At 41.3% G+C, this 27,253-nt stretch overlaps 1 long non-coding RNA gene across 1 annotated transcript; it reads right to left on the bottom strand.

Moving 5' to 3' along the window:
• Positions 1-780: 780 nt before the first annotated feature.
• LOC113841160 (uncharacterized) lies at positions 781-8,243 on the bottom strand. Its single transcript, XR_011812090.1, has 2 exons — positions 6,408-8,243; positions 781-6,169 (listed from the first exon to the last, which is right to left on the bottom strand). It is a non-coding gene; the product is annotated as an uncharacterized lncRNA (long non-coding RNA).
• Between the last annotated feature and the right edge of the window lie 19,010 nt (positions 8,244-27,253).

The raw sequence follows: 27,253 nt of genomic DNA, 5'->3' as shown, positions 1-27,253 counted from the left end.
GGGCATAGGCCAGTAAGATTCTGAACAACTGAAATGTTAAAGCTTGTGGGCGTTGCAAAACAATGACTACATATATAAGTCTTTGCAACTGTTTGGAGCTGCTTTTATGAAAATGGTAATATACAATGAGAAGTAGTCCATGGAAACTAGTGCCTAGAACAAAAAGCCAATGTATTTTTTCTTTATTATATAATGTTCAATTATATGTGCCCGATAGCCATCCTGTGCAAAGAACATATCAAGAGCTTTAAACAAAATCTGATTATAGTTATATTCAAAGCTATTAGAATTGATTTCAGAAAAGCTCTCCATAACATTTACAGAGCCATTTGCAATTCTGGCTATAGCGGTGGGGGGGGGAGGGGACAAAGAGATTGTGGTCTCCTAGAGTACACAAACCTTTACAAAATCTTTTCTTACTCTTTGCTCCTATGAATCTCTGTGGTCAGTAATTCTGAGAAATTCCTTTGTTACCATTAAGATGGCCAATCCTTTCAGTTCTCTGAAGTACACTTGTCTAAAGCTAAACCCGTAAGTATAGACTATGTTAGAGGGAGGACTGCCATTTGTCTGGAAAATAGGAATTAAACCTGTGTTATCCTCATTGCGTTCTGTTAGGGTTTCTAGAAAAGATAGAAACTGCAAACAATTCAGCTTGATTTCCATATCTGTGTGGACATAAAACAGGTCAGGTGCTTGGTAATTCCTTATTTTGTAGCTCAACCGTGCATACGAGAGAAACTGACTTCTTACCAAGAGACACAAATGCATGATGTATCTAACTTCAAAACTGCTCACTCAGAATTAATTTGCTGTTTGCTAAGAAATGTGCAGATGCATATGGAGTTCTTTGTCTTTTTTTTTTCCTTTCAGTGCCATGAGCACTAGGTTAATTGAGGTGCTGGGTACTATCATTTAAATGTTAAAATTGCATTGTGGTTATCTTCTTCAACAAAGATATGTGCCTTGATGTAATAAACTTGGCATGATATTTAATTATTTGTAATAAGTGTGGTAAAATCACGGTCATTCATATTTTACAAAATCACAGAATCATCTAGGTTGGAAGAGGACTCCAGTATCACCTATTCCAACCTCTGACCTAACACTAACAAGTCCTCCACTAAACCATATCACTAAGCTCTACATCTAAACGTCATTTAAAGATTTGTTACAGAAAATGTCCAGTGCCGATCCATTAAAAAAAAAAAAAGTAATAAAAAGGTGTGCTTGTATATATATGTATTTAATAGTGGAATTTTAATTTGCAAGTGTAATTATGCAAATACCCAAAATATATTTGAAGGCTTTAAACTTATGCTGGCTTCGTATTTTTATAGCAAACTTTAATCTGAAAATAGACACAGCTCACAGCCTGTTAATAAAAATATATCTTCATCAGTATTAATTTATCTTCAATCCATCCATGATTCTTTTTAATTTTATTGTCCACTTCCCATCCCACAGTTAGAAAGACATAGTCTAGAAATGAAAAATTGAAAACAAGTGGTCTGGAAATTAAAAGTTGTGCTTAGATTGATCATAGCAACTATTAAAGAAGTTTCCTATTATTGTTTTTAAGACGTTCATGAAAATTTTAACTTCCATGTTTAAGGTTTCCATGATTTGTCTACTGTAGCATGCAGTAGGCAAGCAAGCATATTGTCCTTATCATTCTGCTTTCTCCTGAACAGGCAGAAGGCACAGTACAAAAACATACCTGGTACAAAAGGCTTGACAAGCAGAGATAAAACAAGGCACTTACAAAGTTATAAGTTGAGAAAAGTGGTATTGCAGTAAACTGACTGCGCCACCTGATCCTCCTGTGCACATCGGATTACTTGCAAACTAGCTGGATGCAGACGTTCTGTGTCTGAAGAAACAGATTGTTCTACCATTTTCTGAATTTGTATTGACCATGTCTTTCATCTTCATTTTATGACGAGATCAGTTGACTGGACTTAAAAAGGTCTAGGAGCTAATGATTTACCTTGAAGGCTTTCCATCATAGCTGTTTTTTTCCTGGTGGCTACAGCCTGTTGCCTTTTTTTTTTTTTTTTTTTTACTGCTCATAGTGAATTGAGCGTCCTGCCCTAGAAGTGAAGAATGGGAGATAGTTAGAGAAAGAATGAAGTGATAAACTGTTCCCTCCTTGTCACATTCATCCTGGTTTCCTAATAAGGGACTTTTTAAAATTGAGCCTTGCGCTACTGTGCATCAGGAAGAGATCTAAGCAACCAACAGGTGACATACATAGAAGTTTGCTGTGGTAAGTGGAAAGTTTAAATTCGTGATTTAAACTTTCTGGCTCAGCTCTGGCCAGCAGCCAGAACCTTTTGGAGCCGGCCGGAGCTAGCTCTGCTCTGACATGAGGCAGCTGCTGGGCTCTGCTCACCCCTGCAGCCAAACCCTTACCATGTGTACCCAGTACACAAAGCTTGGCTGGAATGCTACAGTACAGTTCCAACAATTCATAGAATCACAGAATGGTTTGCATTGGAAGGGCCCTTAAAACCACCTGGTTCCACCCCTTCTGCCATGGGCAGGGATACCTCCCACCAGACCAGGTTGCTCAAAGTCCCATCCAGCCTGGCCTTGGGCACTTCCAGGGATGGGGCACCCACAGCTCCTCTGGGCAGCCTGTACCACTGCCTCACCACCCTCATAGTGGGTGAAATTTGTTTAATGCACTTCTTCACAGATTTAGTCTTAATTTCTGACTCTGGGATTAAAGCTACAGCTGCCTAGAGGAGCCTGCTAAAAATTGATCAAGGGAACTGTCATCATCTTTCTTTTTCTCTTATGAAGTATGTATTTCTGTATGGACACCATTGGCACACAGAGATGAGGTAGGAATGGAGCACAGATGTGTTAAAACTTCAATTAAAAGCAAATTTCAAGCCTTAGGAGAGGTGATACTTTGGGATAGGGTGCGTGTGTTTTTCTTTCTTTGTTTTTCATGAAAAGCAGATAAAAACACTCATATCCTTATGGACAGTACTTAATAAGTTTATCTTTTTATTTGACGTGAGGGTATGGAACTGGATTTAATTTTTTTTTTGACCCATACAAGTGACTGGAAATTTTGGTACAGTTGCCAGAGACAACATCTGATTTTTTCACTGGTCTCTATTGCAAATTATATTTCCATCAGAATACTTTTCATGACGAATTGTTCATGAAAATGATTTCAGGAGGTAGAGCACCTGCTGAAGTCCTGCATTGCATATTAATGTAAAGGCGACAGGTCTTGCAATTCTTGTGTGATGTTCAACTCTGGCAACATGCAAACTGCTTTTTGTTAATGAATTGTGCTAAGTAATGCTTTACTCTTTTATGTATGTAATTATTAATATGTAAATTACCAATGCAGGTTGGCAGTTTGGCAGAGCAAGACCTTTTTATAGTTTGTCTTGTTTAGACTGAAGAAAATCAGAGGCAGTTATGGAAAAAAAAGGAAAATGGCTGAAATATATAGTTGCAATAGTTGTAAGCTGTGAGTAGGCATGAAACATTAGTTAAAATACATTAAATGTTTACTTAGTCAAATAGTGACTTCAGTCATGCAACAGAATGGTTCCCTGCTAGTTCAATAAATCTAATGAGGCAAAGCAGTACCTTTCCTGATGTTACTGGTTTACAGCCATTCAAAGGATACTACAGTGAGCAAATGGCTACTTCATTTCTTGATGCCAAGGACATTTAGCATAGCTAATGAGGGACCAAGACAAAAAAGGCTGTAAATTATTTTTGACGATTGGAGCTCCTGGATTAGTGAAAAACTCAGAGTTAAATCTCGGTGTCTGTTGCAGGAAATCTGTGCTTTTGGGTCTGTTCTTGTTTTAAATATTTATTGCCATATGAAATCAGGCTATGTCTAGCAAAAACATTGGAAGACTTGCAGAGAAGCAGGATCCAGAAAGATTAAAAATTTGGGCAAGTGCTTGGGTTATTGAAAGACCAAAGCAAATTTTGTCTGTAGACTTTCAGACTTTGGAAAGAGTTCAGTTACTTTTTGTTTGTGATTGCTATTTTCTGTCTCTTAATGAAATAAAATAGAAATCCATGTGTTCATATGAGATGTTAATTTGCATGTAATTATGAGAAATAATGATTCAGAACACTTCGAATCAAAAACAGTGATAGGATTCAAGTTTCCATAAAAATATCATCTTTAAGTGGTAGTTTTAATTCCAGGTTCTTTGCATTTCAATATGAAATATAAGACTTTACATCAGAGATTTTACATTACTTTACAAGCTATGTAATAAGTTGTAATAAAAACTTCCCATTTAAAAAAAAAAAAAAAAAGAAAGAAAAAAAAGAAAAAATAAAGATAACCAGCTGATGCATTGCCTGAGTACATATTTTCTCAGCCATTTGCCTCATTTTATGTACAGCTTAATATGTATTTTCTCTCTACTTTGTCTATAAATATATATTTTCATATCCATAAGAATATACTCATGTTCTTAGTAAATGAAGGCATGCTTTCAATAAATTGAATGTCCAGCTGGCTGAAGATTTAAACAGAAAAAGGATACAAGAAGATATTTGGTAGATAAACATGTTCTTGTTTAGTCTTTTTTGATACTGATTGTTTAGAACTCTGAATGCTTGCTTATGCTAGCTTTGGGCTGTTCTTCAAAAAGTCAATCAGCACAGTCTAGATGGTGGCTTTGATCTTTGTTTTTATATTTGTTTTAAGAGACTAAAAGACACGAAATTTGTGATTACATGGTTTGTGAGATCATCCCCCCCTCCACACATTATCCACAGATGGTTTAAGGGGACTAAAGAAAGGCTGCCCGCCTGAGGTTTTGACATCTTCATTATAGTCCCAGCAGGCTACTTTATAAACATCAGCATTTTTGCAGTTGTTCTTGCAGGTGCTTAAAGGAGATTGTGGCCTTTCACCTAGCATAATCAGCTTCCTTTTATTTCGCAACATTTACTATTCCTTTGCATAGCCTTATTGTTTTTACACAGTGCTCTTAAAGGAAAACTTAACGAATTATTCCAACACCTGCTTGCCACAAGGCAAACACTGATCTTCATGTTAGTCCTATGAGAGCTTACCACAGCCTCCCTAAGGCACATTTATCATGCAACTAGACGTCATCAGTCTCTGAAGGAATGTGATAGTGACTTGCTTACTTTCACATCGTGTGTCATCTGCACTGTGCAAAATTTACATTTCTAAACTTTGTATTTTATAGTTCAGTAAATAATAAAACCAACTTTTACAGACTTTTGGCAGAATATTTCTTAGGTCCAAATCCTTACATTTTAAATCACCTAAATTATGCTTGCTGCATTTGTCTGTTGCTTTTATGCATATCATTTTCCCATGTTTCTAGTTATGCTTCTCTATGCTTTGGATAAGTGGATAAGTATGATAATCAAAGTTTGTTTGTAATTTAAAATATTTATCAGCATGAAGAGTGATGCACATAAGCAACATTACACCCTGGAAAGGAACTGTGATAAAAAAGCAGATATGTTAACAACTGTTAAACCAGTGCAGAAACTAATTTTGCTTCTATTACCTTCTAAGCTAGCAGACTTAACCTTTGGTCTGAAAGTGGTCAGGCTTTCTGTTTGGACGTTATACTGCCGGATGAAGCAACAATATTGTAAGATCTTGTTAATGAACTCTTGATAAAGCATAGACTTACAATGAACCTTATTTTCTCACTGCTACAGTACCGATGCATAGGCAACAGAAATTATTCAAAAAAACCTTTTTATCCGGAATTAATACCTATAGACACACACGTGCTTGAAAGCCATCTTCTGCTTACAAGGGCCAAGTATTTAGAATTTCAGAAGCACAGAAAGCTGTCGTGTTGCTTACACGGGGGGTATGATTTTAAATAGTTGTGATTACTACACACCAAGCATTCCTCTGATTTTAATCCGTCTGTTTATGCCCACATGGAACTATTTTTTATTAGTTATATATTTCAGCAACCATGGCTCCTTATACTGCCCCCCACGGATTAATTCTGAAGCACAAGAAGAAGCATCGAATAGGATTTCTTTACAAATGTCTACCAGAAACACTCCAAAGCCTCGATGGGTATCAAATGCTGCCGGATCCCAAACACATCTTCTGCTCTTCTCTTGCTGATTCTCAGTCAAGGAGGCTTTGCAAGAGCCTGAAATCCTGCTCATTTCAGAAAGGGCACGGCAATCACGAGCACATACTGAAAACTTACTGACTCCCCCCCCCTCCCAAAATGACACCCAAACCAGTCGCGGGAGGGGAGGGGCGGAGGAGGGGAGAGATCCCATTTCCTACTTCCTCAAACAAACACCAAGCAAAATGCCGGCTCAGCGGCGCTGTGGGGCGGCTCCCCCCAGCCCCAGCCCCGGCCCCGGCCCCGTCGCTCCCCGCTCCAAACCTGCTCCGGGCGGCGGGAGGCAGCCTCCGGGCGGGCTGAGGGGCCGGCGGGCCGCGCCTGGGCCGCCCGCGCTGCTGGTGACAGCGCCTCGCTAGGCAACGGCCGCAACCTTCGGCGGCGCCGCCCCGCCGCGCACAGCGGCCCCCCGCGGCAGGAGGGCGCGGGCGGAGCGGGGGTTGAGGGGTGGGTGTGAGGGGACACCGGGGGGCAGCCCCCGGCCCCCAGGGACGCGCACAGCTCGCCCTCGAGTCCTGGGGAGGGTGGAGGGGGCCGTCTGCTTGTGGTCAAAGCAGGGGTGCGAAATGCGGCTTCCATCGCCGCGCTCGTCATGGAGGAGAGCGTCTCCTTACGGCTCCGGTGGAGCTCAGCGGTAAAGGCTGAGTTTTCCCTCAAACACAAGCGGTCTCCAAGTAGGCGAGCCACGCTCACAACTGCTCGCAGCTGCTGGCCCAGCAGCCGCCGGGAGTGCCCAGGCACACGTCCACACACAGACACATCTGTAGACACAATGCCGACAGAGCTCAAGGAGCAAAACGCGAACGGATTCTGTCAGATTTGTATATGAAAAACAACAGATAAGACCGAGTCGGTCCCATTCATGACATGGAACACTGCTTTAGCAATTTGTAAGTGCACAGAGCTTACTCCACCCTAAAGACTTGATAAACAAAGAGACATTTAGAAAGCTAAGCTGTGAAATGACTGAAACAAAAAGGTGTATTTCCAGCTTCAGTTCCCTAAAGCGTGTAAGTACTTCTCAGAAACATAAGACAGGACAATGTAAAGATGTAATCTGCGATTAAGTAGTTCTTCTTTCACAGGGAAAACCAAAACCAATGACTTTTCAGGGACAGCAAAAACTCTTGATGAGACAACAACCTTACTCACTGTTGAAAATACAATCCCTTTACATCATTGGCCTCACTCTGCTGCTGTTCTCTCCTTTTTCTTCTTTTCTCTCTTTTCTTCACATTTATAGATCTACACCCTGAAGCTAGAGATTTACCAGCACGTCGGCCACTTCTGCCTTTTCCAGGCTCTGAATCAGTATCACTTTCCAGTTGTAGTAAGGCAAAACGAGATGCAGTGGTAGGGACTGAACTGATTAGAGCAGATTCCATTGCCATGTCTGAAATTCTACTGAGCTGGCTTCTTTTAATTATCAGTTTCCTGGGAAAGTAGCACAGAAGGTAGAATGAAAACATTGTTTGATCAAACAAGCAATAATTCATATCATTAAACCACAGAAGTGTTTTTTTTTTGGCTCAAAAAGCATAAGACAGGGCTGGAATTGGGGGAATGAGGGAGAAATCAAAAAGATACAGTATAATTTATTTATATTGTAACTGACTACACTGTATTACCTTAGGTAAATAAAGAAGAATTACATAAAAAAAAAAAAAAAAAACAACAACAACAATCTACCAAACACATTTTAGGCTAATACATTCGCTCTTGAGAGATTTTGTGGAAAAAAAAGGTGGCTCTAAAAGAAGCTGGTCTTCATGTTCTGGGCGGAAAAAGACACAATAGAATAGAATAGAATAGAATAGAATAGAATAATTTAGTGCTTAAAAACTATTTCAGATGCCATCCCCAGAGCCTGACAAACACAATTTAAAAATGAAGTAGATAATACACATACACAAGCTCCAGTTTGGGGTAAGCAGCCTTATCTCTTCTTTTACAAGAAGTTTAATTTTGTTTGCAATGCACTGGAGATTCAGCAAGCAGTTTTCTCCACAGGGAGGTGAACCCAGCATTTCAGCTGGTACCGTCCACAAACATCAAGTTCACCTGTTCTTACAGCAAGACACAGAGGATACACTGGGGGGAGACGGAACTGAGCAACACTTATGCCTTCTGTTGTTGCCTGTAGCTAAAAGCAACGTACATCCCTGGGACACCATTCTAAAGATCAAATCATTTACCTAACATTAAAGCTAGATCCTGGGTATATCTATGTTTGTCCAACTGCAGTTTTTCCATGCAGAGTTTGGTCAATTAGCAGAGTATTGAAAGTGATGATATCCATCTCTGATTACAAATTTCATAGAAAACAGACATCTAGATATGCTGACATATTATGACAGAGGTGTAGTGAGATAATACATACTTCTTGAAATTACTGTTCAAAAGGAATCTTTAGAGTTTGAAACAAGTTCTTGAGTTATCTGCTTAGATAACCTACAAATCTGTTCCTTATTAAGTACTATTACAAAAGAACATGAGACTCTGCAGAAGTTTCCACAGGCTCTCTTTACCACTTAACTCCAGAATTTCTCCAGTCCAAAATTGTATAGGTGCTCCATATATACTCAGGTATGTCAACATGCAACAATAGCATGGCAGAGACCATTCCCCAAAATAATGATTTAAAAGGAATATGTCATTTCACTTTTCAGAGATGAAAGAACCATGCTCTACTCTTAAGTTTACAGGAGACAAAAAGGTTACAGAAAAGAGCATTCTCGTCACACAAAGTTACTCAACTCCATTTCTCTCAAAAGAAGAGAAGATGAAGCTGGTCATCTTAGGAGAAAACGGCCATTGAGCTGTGAATCTACTTGATGCTGATATTCAGATTAGCTGATCAGACCACAACTATGTATCTAGAAAATACAGGTCAATCATATCTACATCATAAGTAATTCATATTTGTCACTCTTTCAATGACAGAACAGGATACATTTGGATTTTTGTGCAGACAAGACTGTGCACATATGCACACGTGTGCATACATTGACAAATATTTTAATGCTAAATAACTATATAGTTAACCAGCTGAGGAAATTAGTTAAAGTTGAGAGACTTCATGCTCTTACTAGCTGGACACGAAATATGTTGAAACTTGAAGCTCAGAGAAAAGATTACAGGTGCATCTTTACAGCAAGAAAAAGCACCAGATAAAAGTGCTCAGTCATGTTCCACAAGAACTTATGATGCTGGATGTTGCTCTAAAGCAGACAACACTCAAAGTTTTGTCTGCAGACTCCCTGCTGTGCTTGGCTTAAGAAAAAAAAAAAAAAAAGAACTATAGTATGACTCTTCAGTAAAAGCTTGGAATTTCTAGTCTCTCTCTACTGTGGTGTATTTATAGTTAATGTAAACAGTACAACGGCACAACAGTCTTTATTTGTACAGTGGCAGCAGTGGCTAATGCTGCCAAATCCTTCTTTTTGCACATACAATCTGAAAACAATTACACGTAGCTGAACCTCTACACAGGTACATAAAGTGGCTGCAAACTCCCTTCTTTCGTCTATAAATACACCAATATAAATACACCAGTAAGTATACCTTTGCTGTCTTATCGTAGTTGGCATGCAATTAAGAGCCCAGCTGACAAGTACATTTAACAAGTACTACCCATGGAATTCTGCTGTTCCAATTCACTGAAATACTACAGTGACAACATGATATCAATTTACAAAATCTTATTCCTGAATTCGGTGTTTCTACATCATCATCATCATCATGGATGGCAATGAGTTTATAAAGTGAATTGCAAATACATGAGATTGCAGGTTATTTTCTAGTTGAGTCGCAGATAGTTGTTAACATTGCTAATTCAGTTGGTAGGACATTTCAATACTATTCATATTACAGCAGGATCAAATTATCCCACTTCTGCAACACCTAAAGATGGATCCAGTGATTCACCAAGGCCTACCACCATGCCAGGCTTCATATTTTAGCACCACACCTACAATTCTGGCAGACCCATTTTATTAAGCACCTAGCACTTCAGTTTCAAAGTATGGCTCCCATTCCCCCCTCCCTGAAAAAACAATGGGCTGATACCTCAAAAGCTTTCAGCTAATTAGAGGTGCTTGCTAGCACCCTTTCAGAGGCTGGTATAGTTCCCCCCACCTCAGGAATTATGAGCAGTGTTATTCTGTATTGCTATAGAAATAACCAGCCGTAGAAAATTAAAAACACACTGGTGTAATTGAGCTTGAGGCTGTGTTTAAGGAAGCTTTTTGATCACAGAAAGAAAGTGTTCAAATATGATTCAAAGATCGAAGCCGAAATTCCTTTAAGTGGTATATTCTTTATTGCAGCGCTGGATGCACGGGGGATCTCTCCACCTATCGTGCATACCCAAAGCGGAAAGCAGTCTTGAATTTATACAATCAATCTCTCAATATTCTACAAGCGCCTATACATATTCCTTACCTATCCCCCCCTTCCCTCGCTTCTCATGCTAATTAGCCTTTTGGCACCTTGCGCCTGCGTAGAGCCTCCCAAGAATTGTGGGCAGGGGTCTTTGGGACGTGGGCAGGGGTCTTTGGGAGGAAGACCCCGAGTCTTCCTCACAGTGTACTTTTCACCTTTGGTCAGGAATCTGCTGAGCTGGCATGTTTCTTAATTGCAAGTGCTGGTTGTTGCTAATTCTTCCATTTGTTGTACCTTTATAACAAATTCCAATGTCCAGTTTTGAGATTTATAGTCCTTCCATTTGTTTCTCTGTCCGTCTGCCGCTTCCTTATCATGAGTTGCAGCGTCTTGTTTCGAGATATACAGTCCATGTCTGGGGATTGTCCTTGCCTCCCCAATGCCTCCCCAATGCCTCCCCAATGCCTCCTTAATCAAATACCACAAGGAGTTTCATAATTCCACAGATCAAACTATGACCTGAAGCATCATTTCAACTTCTACAGTAGTTTTCAAGTAAGAGTTTTGAAGTGCGGTAAAATATTGGAAGTAAATAACAGCCTGTTGCCCAAACCCTATTTATCTGAACACAATATTCCCTACTACATAGGCTACAGGAAAAATCCGCATGAAGGTAAAAGGAAGCAAAGCCTGCTGGCAAGTATTTGAAATTGTTTCCATTTGTGTCATGTATTAGCAAGAGCCATAGTCTTGAGAGAAGACTTTCACTAATGTGTCAAGGAAGTAAGTAACTCTGTTACAAAAAGAGCCCTCAATAATCCAAGTTGCAACACCATCATGGCATGGATTGACAGCTCCCATAAATGACCCAGTTTCCCAACTTTCTGATCTGCATATCACTAGCAGGCTGTTAGTGCAACTCTCTGTGCAGTCTGCTCCAAGCAGTAAGAGTTGTGAACACAGCTCCTGCAGCCAAAAGTACCTGTTATTCAGATTCATACATCACCAACAGAAGATGAGCATTGTGAGGAATGTGTTAACAATTCGTGTCCATAAAGAATAATTCTGTTTGAATCCTGTCTGCCTCTGGGTCCTGCACTGGCAATTTAGTTCTTGAACCACAGATGCAGTGTGTCCCAGTCTCCCCCTCATTCTAGCCAATTTATCAGGTCTTCAGAAAACACTCCTTAAATTTATGAACCTGTTTGCTTTTGTTATTCTGGACTTCTATTTCTAACAGTTACAGGGTTTTTTTTCTGTCTTCTTCGAGATTAACTTAACACTGCTATAGATGTGTCTGTGAATGGCTGGGGAAGAAAGTTTTAATTACTCGTGAAGCGTCAAATAAGAAAGCTGTCTGTGTTTGATGTCTGGGAGTTTCAGAACAACTGATAACAACTAGTGACTGTTATGGGATACTATGCGGATCTTTGGTATCTGGCTAGGAGGCCAAGAGATTAAGAGGAAGGAAAAAGAAGCTGAAGGACGGCTGGGAGACAAGACCTGTAGAGAGTGTTCCATAAACTTGGAATAGTGCCGAGTGAGTACAAAGGGTGAGAGGAAGACTACGAGCCTTCAGCATGAAAGACCCCTAGAGACCCCCAGAGGAGACTGGTGCGCATGCTCCAGTAGGAGGAACTGGACCCCGGAAGCTAATTATAATAATCTATTTTTTTAGAAGTAGTAATGAATATGTATTAGTCTAGGAGCATAAAAATCAGCTGCTTGATGTAACTGGTGTGCGTCCTGGTGGAGCGGAGACTCCCGGTGCACCCAGCGCTGTTTGCTTACCTCTATTCCTTTATATTCTTTTAATAAATCCTATTTTTTTATTTAATCCTAATTTGAATCCTGAGCCATTTATAACAAATCTGTCCAGATCTCTCTGCAAGGCCTTTCCACCCTCAACAGTCAACAACTTCAAGTTTAGTGTCATCAGCAAATTTGCTCAAAACACCTTCTAGTCCTACATCCAAATTGTTTATAAAAGCATTGAAAAGAACTGGCCCTAAAACGGAGCCCTGGGGGATCCCACTGGTGACCAGCCACCAGCCTGATGTAGCCCCATTTAACATAACCCTCTGAGCCCTACCTGTCAGACATTGTTCACCCATCGTATGATGTTTTTTATCTGTGCTTGACATTTTTAATGGGATTGTGTATATGGTTTGCTTTTCTTGTTCTCTAAAATGACTTTCTGAGAAATCCTTTATATAATGAACATGAAGTTGAGGAATCACAGACAAGACAGGTGAAAAGAACTTCTGAGGTGCTCAAAAGAGTACACACCATAAAAATATCCATTTCTGCTTCCTAGCTTTTTTCCTAATCTGTTATAAGTGCATTGTCATCTTTCTCCCGTGACTGCATTCTACAGGGCTGAGTTTTTGGGATGCTAGCTAGCACTCCTGAGCACATTACTTCAGGTTTCTAGGCCAGTCTAATAAGCGTCTTCCACCACTGAGGCACCAGTATGAATATGAACCAGTCCTTTTTGTTAGAATTGTAGGGGTTGGAAGGGACCTCCAGAGATCATCGGGTCCAACTCCCCTGCCAAAGCAGGTTCCTTAGAGCAGGTTGCCCAGGTAGGCATCCAGATGGGCCTTGAATATCTCCAGAGAAGGAGACTCCACAACCTCCCTGGGCTGCCTGTCCCAGTGCTCCGTCACCCTCACCGTGAAGAAGTTCTTTCACATGTTGGTGCGGAGCTTCCTGGGCTCCATTTTGTGGCCATTGCCCCTTGTCCTGTCCCCACAAACCACTGAAAAGAGGTTGGCCAAATCCCTCTGTCCACCACATCTCAGATATTTATACACATTGAGGAGATCCCCTCTCAGTCTTTTCTCCAGGCTGAACAGCCCCGGGTCTCTCAGCCTTTCCTCACAGGGGAGATGCTCCAGGCCCCATTATCGTCTTTGTTGCCCTCCGCTGGACTCTTTCCAGGAGACCCCTGTCTTTTTTGTACTGGGGAGCCCAGAACTGCTGAACACAGTGCTCCAAGTCTAACTTTTCTCAATTGTTTCAGGATCTATCTATGCTATATAAACCATGGAGCTTTCTAGGCAAACACTGGCAAATCGTGAGCCAGGTGCAACTCAATGCCGACGTTTCCGTCAGTGTGTTAGGTGTGATAAATTAGTAGGGGTTTGTTCATTGTCCTTGAGAATTTAAAGAATCTACTGAGGAGATAAGGTTTCACAACTCATGGCATTGTAACATGGGGACAAATGGGGAAGGGGGGTTGGGTAAACATCCTTGTTAAAACAAGGATTTTGTAAGATACCACCCACCCACCGTAAGACATCCTATTTTGCCCCCACCTGAACACAAGCACAACGCATGATCACCGGAGGAAGAATAACGACCCCCAACAACAGACTGCGCAGCCTCAGAACAAGTCTCGACAAGTCGACAAGTCGACAGGTCAAGTCTCGACAAGCCAGAACTTGAATGCTCTAAAACAGCGACACTGGAAAGGGGAAGTTGCGTGCTGTGGTGGAGCGGAGACTCCCCAGCCACCCAGCGCTGTTTTGCTTGTGTCTGCTTACTTGATTAATAAAATAATTTCAATAGACCAGAAAATTGTGTGGTCTAACTTATAACAATTTGGTGCCGTGACTCGGATAAAGGCATCAGACTGAGGCGCATTTCAGGGGACGCGCCCCGCCGAGTTCGGCGGCCTCTGAGAATGCAGGCCTCACTTGGGACCTTTTACCGACGAACCCTAAATTGGATACAAGCAAATAAAACCGGTAAACCTCAGGCAACCTTTGTGCACGAAGACCGAACGAAGACTCAGAGGAGGAGTGAGTAAAAAAACGATAGGCCGGTGTTCCGTTCGGTTGGGGCTGGGTTTCCCAGAGTGTGACAACTGAGACGTCCAATTGCGGACGAAGCGAGAGCGGACCCCTCGGTAGTGCGGTTCCCACATCCCGCGAGGGACTGGGCCACGAAAAGGGGGAGTGTGTGTGTGTGGGGGGGGGGGCACTCTGGAAGATGGGCCAGAAAAAGAGTAAGCTTTCTGGTTCCATGGGTGGGGGAAATAGTGGTAAGGATATGTCCTCCATTCCCCCCCGATAGTCCTCTAGGAATAATGATTAAAAATTGGAATGATTCCCCTTTTAGGCGGGGAAGGAATAAAGTAAAAATGATACGTTATTGTGTTGAAGTTTGGGGTGGTAAACAGATTTGAGGAGACCACCTTTACTGGCCTGTATTTGGGTCTTTTGAAGACTGGGTTTGTCAGGCCTAAATATTTATGTAAACTCAAAGGAACCTTTTAGTCTGGAAGAAAGTGAGTATGCGCACCTCTGGATAAATTCAGATATGAGGACGCATCTACATCTCTAAAAGAAAAAGGAGGGCAGGATAAAAAGAGAAAGGACTTAGAAGTCCTAACACCGCCCCCACCCTATATTCCACCGCCCGCACTAACAGCTCCTGTCCTTAATGGACTCCCCGAATTAGCTAATCCAGGAGAATCGGAATCGGATCATGAAACACAGGGGCCGGTAACCAGAAGCAGGGCAAGAAATCAGAAATCTGCTTTAAGGGAGGGATTATATCCCCTATGAGAAATAGTGATGGGGGGACCCCAGACAGGAATGGAATATGTGGCCATCCCCATTAACTCTGGGGATGTCTGAGATTTTAAGAAAAGGACAGGAGGAGGGTAAGCGAGCTTTAATGGCAACTGGCATGTTTGCAGCTGCTGAGGAATAATTCTAACTGGAATAATAACTGTACATTGTATATTGTATATATATAAAAGCCCGGGCATTTTTGTTAAAGTACACTTTTATACATATGTTAATATGTAAATATGTAAATATAAGGACTGCCATTGAGGTGTATGTCTAAGGGAACAAAATTTGCCCAGGCATATTATCGGCTCATCAGGTTTAAATGTCCTCAGTGTAATTGTCAAGAGGCAGTTAATTTACAGTGGTCTGATTTTACTTGTGTATCTATATATTGTGGATTTTGGAGGGATTGGGATTGACTACTAAAGAGCTTCTAGGAAAACAGTGGAATATTGACCACTGTAGATTACAACAGGAAAAGTTCAAAGCAAAGAAATCCCGAGGAAAAGCCCTCTAGGATGTATACTAACACATTGGAGGGATATAGTGGGGTGAAAGGGTACAGAAAGTAAAAGAACTCTTATCAAATATTGTAATCAGTGGTGGCCACTTTATAAACTAGAGGATGGAGCAGAGTGGCCCCTAAATGGAACTATTAATTATAACACCATATTACAGTCAATGTTGTTTTTGTGGAAAGAAGAAAAATGGGATGAAATATGGTATATTGATTGATATGTTGTTTCAGTATCTTGGAGGGAAAAGGTATGGAATTAAGTTGGACTCTGACTGAGCCTTTGGTGCTGGTATTAGAAAAGTACAGGCTGGAGAAAGATAAAGGAAGTGTTAAAAGGGTTGCTGAAGGTGTTAAAGGTGTGGCATGCAGTATTTAACAGAGCTATTTGAAATTGAATGAGCAGGGAAAGGTGATGTAGGCATTCTAGAAGTTTTGGTATATTTGCATATTTGCTGTGGTGTTTGTTCAGTTTCCCAAGCATTGGGGAGGGGGGAACAGCCTGCTCCACCAGGGGCCTCTCCAGTGGCCGCAGGGGGGCTTCGGCTCCAGCGCCTGGAGCGCCTCCTCCCCCTCCTTCTGCACTGACTTAAGTGTCTGCGGGAGGGTTTCTCGCTCTCCCAACTGCTGTTGAGCAGCAGGCTTTTGTTTGTTTCTTTGTTTGTTTTCGTGGATGTGCTCTCACAGAGGCACGGACTGTGTTGCTTATGGCTTGGCTCTGGGCAGCAGTGGGCCCCTTTGGGGCCAGATGAAATTGTCCCTTATCTATCACGGGGAGGTTTCTGGGTTTTTCTCACGGGGGCTGCCACTGCAGTTTCCCACCCCCACACCCATCACCCCCCCCCCCCCCCCCAGAACCTTGCCATCAAACCCAATACACTGGAGCAGCTAAGTGATTACTGACTTGTAAAGTATCAGGGATTAAATTAACTAATGAAACCCTAAATGTGATGGGGGTAGAAGGGACTGGGATAACAGTGCCACTTTTGGGGAATACTAAGCTGAGACCAGGGGATAAAATGATCACTGGACAATTATTGTATGTATCCAAGGCAGGGACTAACTTGATGGGAAGGGATTTGATGATTAAATTGGGCATTCAAATAGTAAATTGTTAGACTGGAATAACAGTGTTATTAATGGAGTGCTCTCTGGCCCTGAGAGGAAACATACATGTATATTCACCTCTGACTGGAAAGACCCTGAAATGGGGGCAGAAGCAACAATATAGGTGGACAATTTTACCTCAGGGGTTTACAGGGCCACCTATCTATTTGGGTAAATTCTAAAAAAAGATTTTGGAGCAATTACAACCTCCCAAGGAGGTATTAATGTTACAAATATGTGGATCATTTTAAGGAAAATCGATACTCCCCGATGGGAGAGAAATGCTGAATAAAGTGATAATGAGGCAAATATTAACTGTTTTACATCAGAAGAGTCATTGGGAGGTGCAAGCAATGTGTGATGTTGTTCTAAGAAAGCATGTCTGTGTAGGAATATATACTTTAGGGAAACACACATGCAGAGGATGTACTATATGTCAAAAGGTAAATAAAAAGGTCTTCTGTAACCCATCTAGAGGGGGACGGGAGCCAGGGCTTTGACCTTTCCTAAGTATACAGGTAGACTTTACTGAGTTACTTGTTTGTCCTAATTGACCACGTGACTGAATGGGTGTAAAGCTTTACTGCAAGGATTAAAGCAGGCCTTAGAGATTGAGTGGGATTTTCACAGCCCCTGGCACCCCTTCTCTTCTGGAAAGGTAGAGCGAATGAATGGTGAAATTAAGAAACAACTAACAAAACTTATGCTGGAAACTAAGTCTTCTTGGGTAAAATGTTTACCCCTTGCACTGTTAAACATATGGACACAGCCCAGAACTGATGTAGGAATTTCTCCTTTTGAAATGCTGTATGGTATGCCCTATGACTTGGAATTGCCACTTGATCACCCTCAATTCTAATTAAGACTTGGAAAGAGACTTTTTTTAACACCACGATGGGGAAGGCCCCTATGTTGTTTTGCTTACTACAGAAACAGTCGTCCGGACTGCGGAGAAAGGATGGACACATGCCATCCGTGTTAAAGGACCCATCTGTGACAAGAAGTGGGAGATCGCTCCAGGAAACAAAGACCTGAAGCTCACATTGCGACGAACTCGATAGGTACCGTGGGTTAAGGTAGAGGCTCTCCCCTGAAGAACACTACTGCTGCCAAGAAGAACTAAAACCTCGTAGTTGGCTGCAACCCAACTGACGAGTGAGGCAGAGGAGTGAATAAGTGGGGAAAGAAATGGGCCTCAGCCATTCCTATCGGTATTTGGGGGTTCTCGCAGTGATTTCATCCTGCATAGTGACTCAACACCACCCCCACCAACCTTTTAAATGGACTTTAAGTCGATTCGAAGATCAACAGGTTATTGCAACCCAGATAACATCGGGGGGGGCCAAGCTTTACTTCTACACTATGTCAGCTGATCTCGAGGCCCTGATGCTGGGAATATATGGGATTTTATTTCTGCCCAAGTTCTAACCTGGGAAAGGGGTACTGTAAATGCCTGAATGTGTATTATTGTGCATACCGGGGGTGTGAAACCATTGCTACAGACTGGACACTCGGGGCTGGTCAGGATAAATTCTTACAAGTGGGATATGGGCTGCAAGGTTGTAACCGACAATTGGATCCTTGTTACAGGTGGCGAGGGCATGGTATAGGGTATACAGGAACCTTCCACGGAAATAAAGAAATTTGCAAGGTTCTGTATATAAATATAACAAACTCAGACGATACTAGCTGGGTACTAGGGAAAAATGTCAGATTTTACTAACATGGAACAGATAGGGGAGGACTCATACCAATAAAGAAGGAAAAACCCGAGACTTCCAAGGTAGTCGGGCCTAATAAAGAGTTATTAGGGGAAGGTTTGGTTGTCCAGACTGTAAAGATACCTGGGACTGCCCAACCTACTACAGTGTTTTCTAATAAGTCAACAGAGTTATCCTTACCCACACTGCTTCCAAGCATTGTGAAAAAAAAAAAAAAAAAGAAAGGGGTTGTACCCGAGAGTAGTATGTGGAAAGTTATAAATGCTAGTTTCCAGGTACTAAATCGAACTAATCCTGAGATAACTGAAGGGTGCTGGCTATGTGTAAGTGTTAAGCCCCCATATTATGAAGCTATAGGAGATATGGGGAGGTCTGAATATTCAAACGAGTCAAATCCTTCCAAGTGCAGTTGGGGTCAGGAAATTGGGATAACTTTGACTCAAGTTATGGGAAAAGGTAGATGTATCGGCACAGTTCCAAGAGATAAAAATGATCTGTGCCATGCCACTGAAAAAAAAAAAAAAAAAAAAAAGTACCAAACACACAAATGATTAATTCCTGCAAATAACACTAGGTGGGTATGTTCATTGTTGAGAGTCACTCCTTGCCTATCTTTAAAATTGTTTAACACATCTCACAATTTTTGTGTACAGGTGGTCATTATACCAAGGATTCTATACCACACTGAAGAGTATATGTATACCCATCACACAGTGGCTGAATACCATCTGGTAAACATCATACTGGGGTGGTAAGAGATACAATGACTAAATTGCGGGAAGGATCAGAAAAATGCAAAAGGGAAAATGAGGCTCCTCAGAATTGGTATGAATCCTGGTTTAATTACTCACCTTAGCTTACTACACTGCTAACAACCATAGCGGGGCCCTTGTTGTTACTTATATTAACACTGACTTTTGGACCATGTATATTCAATCGAGTAATTGCAATTGTGAAAAGACAATTGGAAGCTGCTCATCTGATTAAGGAGGTATTGGGGAGGCATTGGGGAGGCAAGGACAATCCCCAGACATGGACTGTATATCTCGAAACAAGACACTGGAACTCATGATAAGGAAGCGGCAGACGGACAGAGAAACAAATGTAAGGACTATAAATCTCAAAACTGGACATTGGAATTCATTATAAAGATACAACAAACGGAAGAATTGGCAACAACCAGCTCTCGCAATTAAGAAACGTGCCAATTCAGCAGATTCCTGACCAAAGGTGAAAAGTACACTGTGAGGAAGACTCGGGGTCTTCCTCCCAGAGACCCCTGCCCACGTCCCAAAGACCCCTGCCCACAATTGTTGGAAGGCTCTACGCAGGCGCAAGGTGCCAAAAGGCTAATTAGCATGAGAAGCGAGGGAAGGCGGGGATAGGTAATGCATATGTATAGGCGCTTGTAGAATATTGATAGATTGATTGTATAAATTCAAGACTGCTTTCCGCTTTGGGTATGCACGATAGGTGGAGAGATCCCCCGTGCATCCAGCGCTGCAATAAAGAATATACCACTTAAAGGAATTTCGGCTTCGATCTTTGAATCAATCTGGCACCCCAGATGGGACGACCTCTCTGCCGGACCGCAGGACCCGCTGGGGACAGGACTCCCTAGGGTACCCCCGGGATTTCCCGGAGGGACTCCTCGACTCACCGGATCACTGCGGAGGCAGACAAGGACCCCATCATTGTAAGTGAGTATATTCTTTATTCTGGTTTGGTTTTCTGGTAGACCGGTCATCTGGGACTGTCCAGTAAGTCGGAAGGTGACTTCTGCAGGACAGTATTTGGTATATACTTTGTGGTTAGTACCACAAGTATATCTGGGGACCTTGGGGTCCATCTGTATCTGGAACTGTCTGTAAGTCAGAAGGTGATCTTCTGCGAGGCAGTGTTTGGTATATACTTTGTGGTAAGCACCATAAGTATATTTGGGGACCTTAAGGAAAGAGCTCGCTTTAAGGTCCATCTGGAATTGTGTTGTTTATTTCGGTTTTCTGACTCATGGAGTATGGTATTTAACTCTGGTTATTGTTACTGTGATTTTGGCTATTTTTCTGGTGGTAACAGTAGGTTCGTGGCATTGTTATAAGAAAGATATCGTTATGGTGTTACACAGTTCGGTTTTCTGACTTATCGCATGTGGAATTTGACTCTGACTATTGTTATTGTGATTTTAGCAATATTGCTGGTAATAGTAGCTTTGTGACATCGCTACTGAAAGATATTGCGTGCCTGTAATTTTGTGAGTGATACGTTTTTGTGATACGCTTTTGTAAGTAACACGTGTATTCTGAAAGTATAAACTGGAAAATGGGGGGGCGAGTAAGCAGTGAAATTCCTAAGAAAAGTGCGTTAGGATGTGTTTTGAGTCACTGGAAGGATATTGGAGGATCTGCCGGTGGAAGTGTGAACAGGAAAACATTGATAAAATATTGTAATCAATGGTGGCCGCTTTATAAGCTGGAATGTGGAGAAAAGTGGCCCCTAAATGGAACTTTAAACTCTAATGTTTTGCTACAGTTAATGTTGGTTTTGAGAAGGAGAATAGGATGAAATGTTGTATACTGATGTTGTTTCAGCATCTTGGTGGGAAAAGGTACGGAATTAAGTTGGCCCCTGACTGAGCCTTTGATGTTGGCATTAGAGAAGTACAGGCTGGAGAAAGATAAAGGAAGTGTTAAAAGGGTTGTTGAAAGTGTTAAAGGTGTTTGAAGTTGAATGAGCAGGGAAAGAGGATGTAGGAATGTTAATAGTTCTGCCTCTGCTCTAGGCAGAGATCTTAAAATCATGGGTGTTAGCCCTTCAGGGCAAAGGGATCATGATGGGTCCGAGAGAGAGTTGTTATGGAAACAGAAAAACAGTTAACTCTTAAAACAACCTGAGTTCATGTGCGAGCTCAGATTACCGATGGGACCGCTCAGGGAACTGTGGACAACTGCATTCCCCTGACCGACCCCACTGAGACCCGAATCATCCCTAAAATTATGAACGGCTAAGTAAATACTAAAATCTGGATGAATTGGGAATTGAGAATATGCTTCCAACAAGGTCTAAAAGAAAACCCTATGGAATTTTTGGACCAACTCTGAAATGTAATGAAAATAAATAAATAAATAAATAAAACAAAACGGTTTGGACCTGGCTTCGGAGGACAAATTGACTAGCCTTTTTCTAGGGTAATCATTGGTCCCTGATTTCAACAGGAATAACGGGGACCTGGGGAATCTACCCTAGCGGATCCTCCACTGATTATAATGAAGCTAGGGGAGGAATGGAAGTGAAATTTCTTATTGATATGGGGCAACGTATTCAGTTCTAAATCAAGCATTAATGCCTTCACAGAATTATTATGTTAGGGTAAAAGGTGTGTTGTGGTTTAACCCAGCTGGCAGCTAAACACCACGCAGCCGTTCGCTCACCCTCCCCCTCCCTCTCTGAGACGGGGGAGAGAAATGGAAAGTGAAGCCCGTGAGTTGAGATAAAGACAGTTTAATAAGACAAAATCTAACTGAAACCAGGACAAGGTGTAACCGAAAAGGCTTATTTTTGTGAACCTTTGAAGTACAAGTTAGGGAAACAATGGGGCATACACAGATTTTTATATACGCCTAACTCCTCATGGGCACTCTTAGGTAGAGATTTATTAGAGCAATTAAGAGCAGAAATTGTCGTTGAAAAAGGGAAAATGAAATTAAGAATAGGAGAAGAACAACTAATAAATGTATTAAGCTTAGCACTAATACAAACTGACCCTAAAAGTGAAATACCTTTAGAGATCACAGATCAATATGTCCAGGAGTTTGGGCTACCGAAGTCCCTGGAAGAGCAAAAATGTGACCTTAATAATTATTAAATTAAAGCCAGGAGAGAAACCCGTTAAGGTTAAGTAATATCCTTTGAGGATAGAAGATAGGAAAGGAATTAAAGAGATAATTGATAAATTTTTACAGTATGGATTATTGATTGAATGTGAATCAGAATACAATACACCCATATTGCCAATTAAAAAGGCAGATGAAAAAGCTATAGGTTAGTTCAGGATTTGAGGGCCATAAGTAAAATCACTGAGGATATACATCCAGCAGTGGCAAACCTTTATACTTTGCCGACTAAATTAAAGAATAGTCAAGTCTGGTTTACCGTACTGGATTTAAAAGACGCCTTCTTCTGCCTAGGCTTAGCCACAGAAAGCCAAAACCTATTTGCCTTTGAATGGGAAAATCCCAATTCAGGCAGAAAGACGCAGCTCACGCGGACATTACTACCTCAAGGATTCAAGAATAGCCCCACTATTTTTGGAAACCAATTAGCAAGGGAACTCGAAACACGGATGCCTCCGGACACTGAAGGGACTTTGTTACAATACGTAGATGATCTCTTAATAGCTACCGAGACTAAAGGGAGCTGTATTCAATGGACTATAAGTTTTCTTAATTTTCTGGGTTTAAAATGGATATCAAGTCTCTTGACAGAAAGTCCAGCTGGCTCAACAAAGTGTGACCTATCTGGGATTTGAAATTTCGGGAGGACAACGAGAACTAGGAACTGAACATAAGGAAGTCATTTGCCGGACTCCAGAACCTCAAACGGTAAAGGAGCTACAAACCTTTTTAGGAATGACAGGTTGGTGTCGCCTTTGGATTTATAATTATGGACGATTGGTAAAGCCTCTATGTGAATTGATAAAGATTAACCAGTCAAAGTTAGTCTGGACTGGAGAAGCACAAAAAGTCTTTAAACAACTTAAACAAGAATTGATGATTTTAAAATATCAAGCAATATTAGTAGAACAAGATGATGTGGGAATTGTGGTCATTAACATCGTAAATCCAGCTTCCTTCCTTAGTGGAACTCTGGATCAACCCATAACCCATGATTGTATAGAAACAATGGAGACTGTGTATTCTAATCGACCCGATCTTAAGGAAGAACTTTTAGAAGATGCTGACGAATCTTGGTATACTGATGGGAGCAGCTTTGTGAAACAAGGACAACGTAAGGCATGGTACGCCATTACAACCACTCAACAGGTAATCAAGTCCAAACCATTACCCCTGGGACGTCCACCCAGAAAGCAGAGACAATTGCTCTTATGTGAGCACTGGAACTAGCAGCAGGAAGGAAAATAAATATTTGGACAGATTCTAAATATACATTCGGCATGGTACATGCTCATGGAGCAATTTGGAAAGAAGAAATTTTAAAATTGTTAGAGGCTGTAAAACAACCAGAAAAGGTAGCTATCATGCATTGTCAGGGACACCAAAAGGGGAACACTGATTTTGAAATTGGAAATCGATTGGCAAAGGCTAAGCGGGCAGCTGAAATAACTGAGGTGAAGGCATTGTCTTTGATACCAGATGGTAAAATCCAAACTATATCCAAATTATACAAAAGAAGACTTAAAATTAATTGAAGATTTGAAAGGTAAAATGAAACCAGATGGACGAGTATATTTAAAAGATAACCACATAATAATACCCTCTAATTTGACATGGCTCATAGTTCTTACAGAACACAATAAAACACATTGGGGAGCTGGCACACTGCATAAGATCCTGAGTCAGATATTAGTGGAACAAAATTTATATAAAACAAGTAACTCAACAATGTAGCATTTGCTTACACAATAACCCCAATACCAAGAATAGAATAAAATTCGGAATAATCAGTAAAGGAAATTATTCGGGGCAACTGTGGCAAATTGATTTTTCCGAACTCCCTAGAAAAGGGGGGTATTGTTATTTACTGGTTCTGACTGACATGATTTCAGGAAGGCCTGAAGCCTTTCCCTGTCGAACAAACAAAGCAAGAAGAAGTGGTTAAAGTCTTGTTAAATGAAATAATACCATGCTTTGGGATTCTAGTAGCCATGTCTTCTGATAGAGTTTCACATTTTTGTGTGCAAGTGGTACAACAGTTAAGTAAGATTCTAAAGATATTCTAAAGACAACTGCATACTCTTTATAGACCGCAGGCAAGTGGACAGGTAGAAAAAATGAAACATTTAATTAAACACTAAAATCGGACAAGAATCTAATTTGTCATGACCTCAATCCCTCCCTTTAGCATTACTTAGAATTTGAGTTAAACCTAGAATAAAAGGGAATTTGAGTCCCTTTGAAATCTTATATGGAAGGCCGTATCCATTTCTATTTAGTGGAGAGGATCGAACGCAGTTAGGATTAGAATATTTATATGCATATATAACTGAACTTCAGAAATAATTAAATAAAGTACATAAATTTGTTCTCAGGACCTGGGCTAGACGGTTGGATCAACCAATCCACCCTTTTAAGCTCAGGGATTATATATATAAAGACTTTTTCAGGACAACCCCTAGAGGAAAAACGGAAGGAAAGTGGACAGGACCATACCAGGTATTACTGACAACACACACCGCCATTAAGATTAAGGAGCAAGCAGCTTGGATCCACGATTCGAGGGTGAAGAAGGCCCTGGCGAGGATATGGACCACCACTCCAATTGGACCAACAAAATTATGGTTTTCCAGATCCTAATGATTGCAGGGGTGTGGTTCTCAGATTCGGGGTGGGCAGTTTGGGATGAGAACTTACACCTGTCCCTGATACAAACAATTTCTCAAGTAATTAATAAGACGAACTGTTGGGTATGCACCCATCTGCCACAGCATGGGAATAAGGGTGTATCGTTAATCAGGATTCCCTTGCCTGCAAACTTACCTTGGACTAATTTGTGGGAAAACACATCTTGGGGTCAAAAATATGAAGAAGTTTTGGAACTAGAAGTTAGTAGCTTCGTGCCATTGGAATCTTACTATGTATGTGTACAAAGGTGTAACCCGCCTAAGGGTATGGGAAAACAGGATTGTATAAATACGGGTACTACTTATGTGGGAAATCAGACATCTTGTAATCAAACAATTGATATTAGTACAACTAGCAGTTGGGCAAATTCAACCAGCTGGCCAGTTCCAGAAGGAAAAGGGTGGTATTGGCTATGCAATGATACAGCCCGTAAGGTCTTGCCCGAGAACTGGAAGGGAACTTGCACTCTTGGAGCAGTAGTCCCCAGTATGACAGTACATGATGTAGTGCCTCGAGGTTACTTGAGAAATCATATCTGGAGAATTAGACGAAAAATTAACAATCCATTGATAGAGAGACACACCGCTTTTCATAGTTTTGTTCGATGGTTTATCCCATGGTTAGGAGTGAATGAATTGGAAAAGGCGATAGTTAATATTTCTGCAATTATAGAGAAGTTAGAAAACAAAACTCTGGATGCTATAAAGGCTCAACAAGAAGAGATATCTAGTTTATCACAGGTAGTATTACAAAATCGGATGGCCCTAGACTTGTTACTGGCCGCTCAAGGGGGAGTCTGTACAGTAATAAATACAAGTTGTTGTATGTATGTAGATCAGAGTGGAAGGATCTCTACCGACCTGGAAGAAATATGGAAGCAGACAAGGGTCCTACATGAGATCAGTAAAGATGATCTTTCATGGAGTTTTAGTGAAATATGGAATAAGTTAACCTCCTGGTTGCCCAACTTCCAATGGTTGGAACAAGTGTTCATTGCTCTAATCACATTAGTAGTGTTAGGAATATTTGTGTGCACGTTGTTTAGATGCCTGCTTTGTTGTGTTACTGTATATAATGAAAGTATCTGATGCAAAAGAATTTGCATGGGAAAAGAAAAGGGGGGATTGATTAAGGAGGTATTGGGGAGGCATTGGGGAGGCAAGGACAATCCCCAGACATGGACTGTATATCTCGAAACAAGACACTGGAACTCATGATAAGGAAGCGGCAGACGGACAGAGAAACAAATGTAAGGACTATAAATCTCAAAACTGGACATTGGAATTCATTATAAAGATACAACAAACGGAAGAATTGGCAACAACCAGCTCTCGCAATTAAGAAACGTGCCAATTCAGCAGATTCCTGACCAAAGGTGAAAAGTACACTGTGAGGAAGACTCGGGGTCTTCCTCCCAGAGACCCCTGCCCACGTCCCAAAGACCCCTGCCCACAATTGTTGGAAGGCTCTACGCAGGCGCAAGGTGCCAAAAGGCTAATTAGCATGAGAAGCGAGGGAAGGCGGGGATAGGTAATGCATATGTATAGGCGCTTGTAGAATATTGAGAGATTGATTGTATAAATTCAAGACTGCTTTCCGCTTTGGGTATGCACGATAGGTGGAGAGATCCCCCGTGCATCCAGCGCTGCAATAAAGAATATACCACTTAAAGGAATTTCGGCTTCGATCTTTGAATCAATCTTATGCTTGTGTATGCTAAGTATGAATCTCTTGAGCAGGAGGAGGACGACGCAGAAACTTTGATGCTCAGCAAGAAAATATTGCAAAAATTCAATGAACAAAATATGTTAGAAAAAGAAAAAGGAGGGATTGTGATAAATTAGTAGGGGCTTGTTCATTGTCCTTGAGAATTTAAAGAATCTACTGAGGAGATAAGGTTTCACAACTCACGGCATTGTAACATGGGGACAAATGGGGAAGGAGGGTTGGGTAAACATCTTGTTAAATCCTTGTTAAAACAAGGATTTTGTAAGATACCACCCACCCACCTCAAGACATCCTATTTTGCCCCCACCTGAACACAAGCACAACGCATGATCACCGGAGGAAGAATAACGACCCCCAACAACAGACTGCGCAGCCTCAGAACAAGTCTCGACAAGTCGACAAGTCGACAGGTCAAGTCTCGACAAGCCAGAACTTGAATGCTCTAAAACAGCGACACTGGAAAGGGGAAGTTGCGTGCTGTGGTGGAGCGGAGACT

This window comes from Anas platyrhynchos, chromosome 11 (genome assembly GCF_047663525.1).
Source record: "Anas platyrhynchos isolate ZD024472 breed Pekin duck chromosome 11, IASCAAS_PekinDuck_T2T, whole genome shotgun sequence".
NCBI lineage: Eukaryota > Metazoa > Chordata > Aves > Anseriformes > Anatidae > Anas > Anas platyrhynchos.
The sequence above is the reverse complement of the archived record's forward strand: the minus strand, read 5'-3'. Positions and strand labels throughout refer to the sequence as shown.